The sequence below is a fragment of the Gossypium hirsutum genome, chromosome D01 (genome assembly GCF_007990345.1).
Source record: "Gossypium hirsutum isolate 1008001.06 chromosome D01, Gossypium_hirsutum_v2.1, whole genome shotgun sequence".
Taxonomy (NCBI): Eukaryota; Viridiplantae; Streptophyta; class Magnoliopsida; order Malvales; family Malvaceae; genus Gossypium; species Gossypium hirsutum.
This window is the reverse complement of record NC_053437.1, coordinates 49894254-49905398: the sequence shown is the minus strand read 5'-3', so window position 1 is coordinate 49905398 and position 11145 is coordinate 49894254. Positions and strand designations below refer to the sequence as shown.

The 11145-nt window shown below is 33.3% G+C and overlaps 1 non-coding gene across 1 annotated transcript; it reads right to left on the bottom strand.

Moving 5' to 3' along the window:
• Positions 1-3606: 3606 nt before the first annotated feature.
• LOC121214119 (small nucleolar RNA R71) lies at positions 3607-3713 on the bottom strand. Its single transcript, XR_005909706.1, has one exon. It is a non-coding gene; the product is annotated as a small nucleolar RNA R71 (small nucleolar RNA).
• Positions 3714-11145: the final 7432 nt, after the last annotated feature.

Below are 11145 nucleotides of genomic sequence, written 5' to 3'. Positions count from 1 at the left end.
GAACTCCATATCTAATCCCTATTGGCGTGTTATTTGTAACCTAACAATTCCACTAAGTCTACTAGCACTTATTAAGTTCAGAAGTAATTTATTATAATTAACGCCATTATCACATTAATTGGCCATACAATGACTCCTTTTTTTTTCAAAATATTTACAGAATTCATAGAGTTTAGAGTATAATTAGGCAATCCTTTACTTAATTCCACATATAGGAATCAAAGTGTTTTCACATTCACATTCAAATATGTTTTAATATAGGCTTTATAAACATATTCATTTTTCATACTATGGAATCTACGAACCAAGGATAATGAATGCTTTTACTTATCAACATTTTCATAGTAATTTTTTGAGTAGGGTCATTATGATGTCAAATATGCATATTACCATGTTATCAAATATCAATCCCATCTAGTGTATAAGACGGTTATGTTAACATATCAATCATTAAGTTTTCTATTAGTGGTTTAATTTTCACATCTAGGTATACTAAGGTTTGATGTAATGGAGTTTTCGAGTATTTAATTTGAGAATTTGATAGACTGTTTTGTAAATAGTTAAATTTCCAAATCTAGTTCAATTACTTTAGAACCCAGTAGTTATTAATGGGAGGCATTATGGTTATAAAAAGTAATTTTTTAGACTGATTAAATGGGTATTGGTGATACTGTGTGGACATATATATAGAAGGAACGCTATTCTTCTAGGTGAATTCTCTCACATCCATTTTTAGTTTCTTCTTTCCATCTTCTTTATTGGTCTTGTTTAAGAGAGAAAGAGTCAAGAGCGGTTTGCATAAAGGACAGAAGTTAAAGTTTGTGCATAAGTAACTGAGAATTTATCAAGAGGGTAAGCTACCTAACCTTTCTGTATTCACAGATTTAAGAAAAAGGGAGGAAAGTTTAGTATTTTAGTTAATCCATTGATTTTGTTTTCTATTGGGTAAGGTTGTGGGTAATCATTTAAATAGCTTCTACATGCAAACAAATTATGGTTCTTATGATGATGTATTGTCTTTATAGGAATTCTAAAATGGTTGCTATGTTTTATTGACTAAGGAGGCTCAAGTAGAAAGGGAAAGGCTAAGTAGATGGATTTGGCGTCAACTTCCAAGTGAGTTCTAGGACACAGGTCTTAAATGGTTGTTCATTTATTTTCAGTATCGTGATACATGTTGTGTTGACATGCAAAGGCATGATTGGTTGTAAGTTTATCTATAACATCTCGAGATCGAGCCTGAAGGTTTTGTCCTTGCAAGTGAAGGATCGCTAATACTTCAACGAACTGGGGAGATTGATAAAAGAGTATCAACAAGGAGCCCGCCAGTAGCAGTATGCGCCAAAAGACATGGTAAGGGGTTCGCCAGATTTATTGCAAGTAAGTATTCGCCAATACTTCGATGAATTGAGGAGTTCGCCAAAAGAGTATCAGTAAAAGGTTCACCAAGTCTTTCAGGGCTACTATGTACACCAAAAGAAATGATAAGAGGGTTCTCTAGAATGTTTGGCAAGCTAGGGTTCACCAGTTGAGTTATGAATTGGGGGTTCAGGGCTACTATGTACACCAAAAGAAATGATAAGAGGGTTCTCTAGAACGTTTGGCAAGCTAGGGTTCACCAGTTGAGTTATGAATTGGGGGTTCACCAATCAAAGATTGAGTTAAACTCAAATTAGAAAATTAAAATTTGGTGTATCCAAGGATACTTTACGTGCACATAACACCTTTCCTAAGTCAAGTAAGGTATCCTAAGATTTCCAGGACACTTAGATTTATAAATACGACCCTTAATTCATGAGAATTCTCTCACTGAATATTCTATCGTCAAATCTCTGTTCTGAGTTAAGTTCGTAGCACTCATGGTAAGTCTTTGTCTTGTTAGGTTTGATAGTCCAAAAAGCTAGGTTCGCTTACATGTGTGAATTATGTAAGTTTTTTTGTTTAGTAATTTGTGTGTTTATTGTAAACCAGTCGAACCATCTACCAACAAGGATAAAAGGCAAAGCTAAGCTTGTTTAAGTTTCTCTATTTTTCGGTGAGTGATCGAGGATTCATAAAAAATATGCTAAACTATCATGCTTTTCAATGTGAGTGATCTCAGATTTGTTATAAGTTTGTTCGCTATTATTTTTTCAAAAGTGTGAGTGGTTAAGAATTACCATGTGTGTGCTAATTACTATGTTTTTTTAAAACTTAAGGTTATCTAACTAAGCTCCCAAAACAAGTTATTTTGAAACTTTGTTTTTAAGTCTTGAACTATGATTTAGAAGTATTCTTTCAAATCACGATTCCTATGCGAGCTTATGTTTTAAGATATGTTTTCAAAAGTACAGTTTTATAAACTATGTTTTTATGCACTTTTGTACGAGCTTTGTGAGAAAGCGTTTTTAAGTAAGCTCTCTATACGAGCTCTCTATGATATGTTTCTGTGCATGCTCCTTTGAAAGCCATATGTTGGATATATTGGTATACCAAAGGATTGTGAGTACTCACCCATTTGCTTCTTAGTTAAGCTTTTCTATGATTTTGGGCGTCGAGGCCTTGGGACATGTGGAGAGATCTGACTAAGTTTCCATAAGCAAATCTTCCAAGTTTTCTATTTATATTATTTTTTATTTACTTATTAAAAACTCTATTTTTATGTTTAGTCTTAATATAATTTATTTAAAGTACTCATTAGTTCTATTTGTGTTTAGGCTAGAATTAATTTAGTGCTTGCTTTCCTTGGATACGATCCTCGGAGTACTCACCTACTTCGTTGCAACTATATTATAACCTAACCTTTATACTTGTGGATACTGTCTTTTTTAACATATTTTTTGTAGGATTTTTACCCTGGATGTTGGTACATCCGGAGGCGGTCAAGTTATTAGCGTCGTTGCTATAGAGGAAACGTCACTAAATTGATTTTAATTTTTGCATTTTAATAGAATAATTAGGAAATTTATAAACTATAGCTACGATTTTATTTTCTTATTTTTACTAACTTCTTTATTCTCTTTGGGTTTAGTGTATGACTCGTAGTAGGGGAACACCTATTGAGCAATCACAAATCTAGAAAGAATAATTCGTAGGAATCATTTACAGCAATGGCAACAACAATAACAACAAATGCATAACCAACCACCTGTTGCAGGCAATTTACCACTATGAGATAATCCAATGTTTGACGAGGTTAACAATAATAACTTAGAAGATCCACCACCACCACAACTACCCACAAATATGGCGTGTAACGAAAGAACTCTAATAGAATATGTGTTGCTAAATCTAGATATGGTTTAGGGGAGTATAATGAGGCCAACTATTACAGAAAAAGTTTTCGAGATCAAAACCACAATGGTCCAGATGATCCAAAACAATCTATAGTTTAAGGGCCCAATGACAGAGGATCCAAACCAGCATTTAAAATTGTTCCCACAGCTTTGTAACACATTTAAATACAATGGGATTATCGGTGACACTATTCGTCTTCAGCTGTTCCTTTTCTTTTTAATAGATAATGCTTTCTCTTGGTTAGATTCACAGGCACCAAGATTCATTACGACATCGGATAAACTCGTAGGAAAATTCTTAAAAAAGTTTTTCTCAACCAGCAAGATAATTCAACTAAGGAAAGAGATTGCTAAATTTAGGCAATTAGAAAGAGAAAGTTTTTAAGAAGCTTGGGAGCACTTTAAAAAGATTATTAAAAAATGCCCACATCACAGATTACCTGAGTGGCTACGGTTGTTGATGTTTTATAATGAGTTAGATGCACATGCACGGTCAGGACTAGGTAGAGCCATAATAGGAGCCCTAATGAATAGGACATAAGATGATGCATATGAAATAATAGAGAATATGACGATGAAGTCCTGCCAGTGGCAAATTGAATGCTATACATGTGGCCAAAGATCATCTATGGTGAAGGGTGTCTATGAAGATGACAGATATCAACAGTTAGTGGACAGACTTAATTGCATAGGGATTGCAAATAGTGCACCATTTATATATGGAAGGGATAAACTACTCTTGAAAAGAGTTATAATTCATGCTTTTAGGCTTAACTAATTTCTTGTACTTAAGTAAAACTAACTTCATTTTAGGTAATTGCATGATCATTTCTAGTCAATCGAGCAGTGCATCTAAGAACTTGAGATATTGATTACTTTATTGCATATTTACTTTTAATTGCTCGTGGAAAGGTCCTTGAGATGGAGATTTGCCGAGGCATGATGAGAGGTTTCCATGGCAATGCTGGTGAAGAAAATGAAAAAAATCTTGTCAACAATGAGAGCACTAAGCATTCGGTGCCCCACATGCACGTGTAATGAATAATATTCACCTCAAAATTAGGGAAAAACAATCATTGGTTGACGGTTTTTACCCTAAAAGACAACCCAAGTATAAAATTCAATAAAAAGAAAAAGAAAAGAAGGCAGCTGGAGCTTGGACAAAGGTCTCATTGTGTCAAGAAGGGTAAGTTAAGCTGACTGTGAACTTTGGTGAAGACGAGCAACAAGACGTTGAGTTGGGGGGATTGGGGTGTTGAAACCCAGATTTATTCCTTTGCATTTTGTTTTAATTCTTCCTTTCTAAACTGATATTTTGGGATATTGATGATACGAAATGTATAGCCCAGCCATGAGCTAACTTAATATGGCTAAGGTTTGCTTTCGGTGATGTTTTTACTTCAGTTAATGTTTATGGATTAATATGGTTTATATTATTTCTTTACGCAATGGTTGGTTTTTTTAAATGCTTAAGAGAGTGTTGATAAATGCTCAATAAATCTTAAGGTAGCTTGAGATCAACAAGATTAGGTTACCTAGACCAAAGTTGGGTAATATAAGTGAATGTTGAGTGAAATACTCATGTAAACTCTTGACATAGAGCCTTACCTTATACGATTTAGAGGGTTGAGCTTTAGTAGTAGTTGCTAATCCTAAGCTTATAGACATATAGTGCCTTAAGGATGAGTAACCCTAGGTCTTACTTTCTGTCAAGGTAAACCACATTAGCACCCAATTGAGCAGTAAGTTTGCTATAGTTTTGCCACGACATTGTTCATGGCTTAGAACAAAACCCTTAATAAATCCTAGCCTTCATGACCAATATTCCAACCTTGCTAAAGTCTTTAGTAGTCTTGTTTGATTTGTTGCAATGGTAATCTCTGCTAGTATACTTTGTTGCTCTCACTTTTAATATGTTAATCTTATTCGATACATTTATCTTTTCTGTTCAATTGTGATAACTTAGACACAGAGCACTCATCCAATCCTCGTGGGAACGATACTCACTTATCACTTTATTACTTGATTTGATGTGTATACTTGCACAATTCGCACAACAAATTCACACGTGACAATTAACAATCCTATTGAGGATGTGAATTACATCGGGAATAAGGGTGAAAATCCTTATTCAAATACACACAATATTGGATTGAAAGATCATCCGAACCTGAGACGGAGAGGAAATCAATGAGGTAATCGTTCAAACCAAGTTAAAAAGGCTAACTATCAACCTCTTTATTTGCAGAAACCTTAGGAGAGGGCTAACCCAAATGGCCATACTGTAGATGGTCAACGCTTGGATTGAATAGAGGGGCAAATGAAGTCAATGAGGATAGACGTGAAACATGTGTAGTCTGATTGCACCCAACTCAACGAAAACATCGACTAAGCTGGATGATTAGATGAGCCAAAATCAAATATACCTTTAATCCCAAGAAATTACACCTATGATCCCTTATGTTACAAGTCATACAATTACTAGCCAACAAACCTACATAAAATGCACCAAAACTTGCCAAAATATATCAAACAAAATCTAACCCAAGTGCCTAACTAATATGCCCTCATTGGCATCACAATTCAAACATTAAAACATAAATCATTCAAGCATTAACTATTAGCATTCCATCACTTCATACCATAAAATCAATACCAAACCAATTACATTGCATCATTGTTTTCATTACTAGCATATTACCAACCAAAGTTCACCAAGTTACTTAAAACATATATATACAAATTCAAGAATTCAAAATGCATTTAGATACCAAAACATGCCTTTACAATCACACACCACAACCAACCAAAATGTTGTTAAAGATTTACATCTATATACATATTTCATATCTTAAATGGCACAAAAAATGACCAAAGTGCTTATAAACATACATAGCCAAGACCCTATTTACATGCCACTTATAACTGAGCCAAAATAAACAAATAGCTATCAAAAGAGTTAACGGATAGTGTGATCTCCAAAAATGATCCAACCGATAGCTCGAATACGATAGTCTACAAGAATAAAAAAAACGAGGTAAGCTTACTTAAAGCTTTTTAAGTTCGTAAAATTTAAACATCACATACTTGTCATTTTAAGCTTAAAATTCGATCTAACAGATATCAACACTTCATGCCATATTTCACATTACCTAACATACCAAATGATTAGCAATACTTATTGAACATTAGTAAGATATCAAAGTACATGATTTATGCGCCATGACATAACTAATAAATATTTAATCATTTAAGCCATGAATTCCATTTCGAAGCATTTCATTAATTGTTTTGCATGCAGAACTATTGCAAATTAACATTGGATACACGAGAAAATAATGCTCACATGATCTGACGAGAATCTGTAACAAATTCTAGATTCTAGCCAACAGTATGCTATCCACCATCGGTACATTGATACCTGTAAATATATCACTAGCACAGAGTGCCTAGAACTATTACACCGGTACATAGTACCTGGAAACTGTAATCACCGGCACCTAGTGCTTGGAGCACCCTAATGACATGTCATTTGTATCCTAGCTATTCACTAAGTTCACACGAGCCTTAACTTGTATAACTTAATATTTTCATAATTATAACTTCATACCACGATCAATTTGATCACAAACATTTCATATAATAACATGATTCAATTCAAACAAGTACTATTGTCATGTTTTACATTTAAAACGTTTGTTTCCACCATTAAACTTACCTCAATTAACTATGCCCATTTTACACACATACATATACACATATATGATTTGAACTCAAAACATCAATAAGCATAACAAATCTAATACAAAGTTACCTAAATGCAGTAGCTACTAACACCTCGACGATGACTACTCGACAGCTTTTCCTTTCCTACGATTATTAACCAATTGATCCATTTTTGATCTATTTATAATACTTTAGCTAAATTAACCAATTCAATACCTTAAAATATATAAATTCATATATTTGACCCTTTAATAAAATTTTACATTATTACCCTAATATTTTACCTTTTACTCAATTTAGGCCCTAAATCTAAAACTTATACAATTATCACAATTAAGCCTAAACCAATACTATTCAAATTTTCATGTATTAATCGAAAAACCATAATTATTGAAATTTCACAATAATTTCATGCCAAGTTTAATATTTTATCATTTTAGACCCTAAACTTAAAACTAACCCAAATTCCTTTACAAAATAGTCCTATTTAACAACCAAGCTTATAAATCATTCATTTAACTTCAAGAATTATAAAAAATCATCAATGGTAGATTTCAAAACCTTTAATAGTTTTACAAAATAGTCCCTAGGTTAGCTAGATTAAGCTACAACGATCTCAAAAACATAAAAATTACTAATAGATTAAAAATGCTTACCAAGCAATGGTATTTTCCTTTGGTCGAAGCTTTGGTTCTTTGTTAATGGAAGAATCGACCTTAGGAAGAAAGATGATGAAAACGTTATTGTTTCTTTTCTTTTTGTTTTATTAATTAACATAATATATCTTTAATTAACTATATTTTATTTCTAGTCATTAACCGACTACTAATAGTAATTAGGGTCTAATTATATTTTAAAGTCCTCAATTTATGATTTTATAATTATTTAGCACAAATAAACTATAGTGATTAACTTTTGTAGCTTTTACGATTTAGTCTTTTTCACTTAATTAACTATCAAAACGTTAAAATTACCCAACCAAATTTTAGAATGACACTTCAAAAACTTTGTAACTATTAAATAAATAAAATGTACTAAATCAGTAGTCAAAATTGTGGTCTTGAAACCACTGTTTCTGACACCACTTAAAATGAGCTATTACAACTTTTCCCTTAAAGGAATTTTTGTCCTCGAAAATCTTACCAAAGAAAAGGTTTAGATATTGAAATTTCATAAATTCTTCTAGTTCTCAGGTGGCTTCCTCAACACTGTGACAGTGCCAAAGAACTTTCATTAATGTTATTCGTTTATTTCTCAATTCTTTAACTTCTCTAGCTAGTATCTTAACCAATTTTTCATTGTATGTCATATCAGACTGTAACTCTATTTCAACCGGAGAAATCACATGGGAAGGATTCAATCTGTGCCGTCTCAACACTGAAATGTGAAAAAAAAATATAAATCCTTTTGAGCTCTAACGGTAAAGCCAAATGGTATGCTATTGGAACTATTATCTTGATAACCTCATACGGACCAATAAATCTGGAGCTAAGTTTTCCTTTCTGGCCGAAATGAAGAACTTTCTTCTAAGGTGATACTTTTAGGAAGACTTTTTCACCAACCTAAAATTGGATATCTTTTATTTTCAGATCGACATAAGATTTCTGATGGCTTGAAGCAACTTTTAAATAATCCCGAATAAACTTGACTTTATCTTCAGTCTCATGGATCAAATTTGTACCAAAAATCTTTCTGTCACTTAATTCAATCCAATACAATGGATTTTTACACTTTCAACCATCTAAAGCTTCGTACAGTGTCGTTTTAATGCTAGATTAATAACTATTGTTATAAGCAAATTCAATTAATGGAATAAAATTTTCCAACTACCCTCAAATTTTAAAATACAACATTAGAGCATATCCTCAAGTACCTGGATCACTCGCTCTGATTGATCGTTGGTCTAAGGGTGACAAGTCGTACTGAATTTCAACTTGGTACCCAAAGTTTCATGTAGTCTTCTTAAAAACCTAGAGGTAAATGTCGGGTCGCGATCAGAAATGATTGACAATGGAACACCGTGTAATTTTGCAATCTTAGAAACATAAAATTTTGTCAACTTCTCGAGTGAGTAATCTATATGTACAAAAATAAAATGTGTAGACTTGGTTAATCGATAAACTATAACCCTAATTACATCTTTCTTTCTCGGTGTTAATGGTAACCTTGATACAAAATCCATAGTGACTTGCTCATATTTCCACTCGAGAATCATGATAGGCTGTAATAATCCTGATGGAACGTGACGCTTGGCTTTTACCTGTTGACACAGAAGACATTTTGATACGAACTCAATGATCTTGTATTTCATTTATAGCCACCAATACATCTATTTCAAACCACAATATATTTTAGTATTGCCCGGATGTAACAAATAAACACTGTTATGAGCTTTGTTTAAATGTTTGTTTCAACTGTGAATCGTCAGATACACACAACCTATTACAGAAATATAAATTACCATTCGTACCAACACTGAAATCAACTATCTGAGCGTTTGCCACCATTTTTTGTTTAGCCAACAAACTCAGATCATCAAGTGGCAACTCTCGAATTTTTTGTAAAAATAATGGCTTAGTCCTCAACTTGGCAAGTATAGAACCGTCATGTTTCAACTTAAACTGAGCATTCATCAATCGTAAAACAAATAGAGATTTTCAGCTTAAGGCATCGACAACTACATTCACTTTGCCTAGATGATAATCAATTACCATATCACAATCTTTCAATAAATCGTGCCACCGTTGATTTTATGGTTAGAGCAAACGTGAAATTTCTTGCCATAAGTGATCGCTTCGGACATATTGACGTCTAGAGTGTGAATACTACAACGAAATATATAGACTTGAGGCGGTGTCCACAAGTATTCGGGTCAGGTGCTAATATAGTTTTACAACAGAGTAGGTAAGTACTCCGAGAATTGTACCCAAGAGAGGCGAGTTCTAAATTAAAGTTAACCTAGACGCAAATAGAACTAGTAGTAGTTTAAATAAACTATATTTCGATAAATCATAATAAAAATATTTTTGGGGTTTTTTTAAATAACGAAATAAAAATTGCATAACTAAAAGGGACTTCGAAAAACTAATTTCTAAACTTAATCAAACGATGTCATGAGTGACTAGTTTGCTTTGGTGATTATAACTAATTCCTATCTTGGGTTTCTATTTAATCAACTAGTCATTATCCTAGTAGGATCCGTCGATCCTCCATTAAACTAGCGAGTCAACAAGAACTACTTATCTCTCAACCTCATAGTCCACAACGGTTCGAGGCTAAGGTATTCACAGATAGGCCATACCAATTTTGGGTTAATTCCTACCTAAATAACTTCCTAGGGTCATCAAGCCTAGGGTTTAAGTTTTTCTTCTCCCGAACAACTAATCCACTAAGAAAACCCTACATACCAATTAATCATTCACACCTCCACTCGCTAATCCCCCAAAAAAGTATTAGTTCCTCATGGAATCCATGAACATAATGAACTTGATGATAAATATATGCACGAAAAATAAATCAAGAATAAAGTTTAGATAATCCTAATTGAATTTGATTGATGAAGCATAAAAATCTTCAATTGTTTGATTGCGTCTACAAATCAAGTTCTCTGAAAAGCACGAATGAAAATAATTCTAAACCCTAAGAGTTAGAATATCAAAAGTTATCCTTGAACAAGTGTTTAAGAGCCTATTTATAAAGCTAGGGTTGTCATCGTCCTCAAACCTAGGTTAGCTGACGCTATCGTGTTTAAATTTTAATTGTGCACACCAAAATACCCTTGACTCATAATTATCTCCTGTATAGGGCCAATTTTACGACACCCTAATGCTTGTGTCGCAACATCGAGGGCAGTATGTGCAGTTCCGGGATGGCTTTAGGGGTGTGTCGCGACATTAAAATTTGGTATGGCAATTCTTGCATTTTGCTCCCTATGTTGCGACCTGTAACTCCCTGTGTTGCAGCACAGCGACCAGTATTGAGTTCCTATTCCCTTGCATGGGCTCATGCACACTAACTAAGTACGTTAGCTCACCTTTAGGCTTCATTCAGCCTTTAAGCTCAATAAAAGACTCAAAATGCACTTTTTATTGAATTTAAAATAAACTATAAAAACTCGACTAAAACATAATAAAAGTTCTTCTAT